This window comes from Erinaceus europaeus, chromosome 18, assembly GCF_950295315.1.
Source record: "Erinaceus europaeus chromosome 18, mEriEur2.1, whole genome shotgun sequence".
In the NCBI taxonomy this organism is placed as follows: Eukaryota; Metazoa; Chordata; class Mammalia; order Eulipotyphla; family Erinaceidae; genus Erinaceus; species Erinaceus europaeus.
In genome coordinates this window covers 22,071,381-22,072,862 of record NC_080179.1, presented here as the reverse complement: position 1 = coordinate 22,072,862, position 1,482 = coordinate 22,071,381, and positions in this window count along the sequence as shown.

The following is a 1,482-nucleotide window of genomic DNA, read 5'->3' as shown; positions in this document are numbered from 1 at the left end:
CACTTAATTTCAACTAGCTCTTAATTCATCAGTTAAGATTTTGGGAGGATGGCATTGCTTGGAAGAAGCCAGGACATTTAACAAGAGGGACTTCCAACTCATGACCACAGAATGTGAGCTCAGATCTACAGGGATGCAGAGGTCACATAGGCTCCTAAGCTGAATATGGGCCCCAGACCAAATCAAATAGATGGGGTTTACAGTCAACAATATTTATACCCCTTTCCCATATTAGAGAGCTACTCTCTTCCCTGATCTAGCTTTCTGTTCCTTTTCCAGCCATGACATCATCTCCCCAGACAATAACTTGGATCCACCTGTATACCAGATTTCAGGCTCAGGGGAAAAAAAAAAAAAAAAAAAAAACTAGTATAGCCACAGACACTTTGGAATATAACTAAAATATGCCTACTAGCTATTTATAAAATAACTCTTCATCTGCACTATTCCAGCCTTTAAGTTCATGATTGATCAACAGTTTGTTTAGCCTTATATGTTAACTCTTTTTTCAGCCACCAGGTTCCAGATGCTAGCAGGATGCTGACCAGACTTCCCTGGACAGACCCCACCAATATGTCCTGGAGCTCCACTTCCCCAGAGTCCCACCCTACTAGGGAAAGAGAGAGACATGCTGAGAGTATGGATTAACCTGTCAAAGCTCATGTTCAGAGGGGAAGCAATTACAGAAGCCAGACCTTCCACCTTCTGCATCCCACAATGACCTTGGGTCCATACTCCCAGAGGGATAAAGAATAGGAAAGCTATCAGGGGAGGAGAGGGGATATGGAGTTCTGGTGGTGGGAATTGTGTGGAGTTGTATCCCTCTTATCTTATGGTTTTGTCAATGTTTCCTTCTTATAAATAAATAAAATAAAATAAACAAGAAGGACTTTCATTAGCCCAAGGAGGAACTTGTTTTTAATGAATTTACACTGGAAATACCCACCTCCTTTGTTTTAAGAAAGTTTGTTTTTTCTTACTAAGCCTCCACTTTATGTCTCTCAGATCTCTCTGTTGCCAGGAACCCTAGTGTTTATGGTCCTTCAGCTTCATTCTCACACATCTCTCTTGCTCTTTTCACTTTTGAGAAAAATACTCTTCATCAGATGTCTGTTTTGAATATATATTATATATAGGCTTTTCTTCAAAGACTCTCTGAGACCCATGACTCAGTCCCTGGCAGTATAGCTAAGTATCTCACAATGCAGAAAAACAAAAGATTAGCTCAGCTTCATCTGACAGTCATGAAAGGTCAAGTAACAAAGCTCCTAGTTTTGACTAAGCCTATCTACACATCTATGGGAAGCATTTACAGTCAAGGCGCTCACCTTGTCACAAAGCATTGTTGATGTTGTAAAGGGGCTTTTTATAGGGACTGTATGAAAGTTGTCTATTGACATAGGGAGGAGGTGAAATCATGAAGTACACTATTAAAATATGAAGTCATAATGCCATTTGGTTATTCAGAAAAACATTCCACTG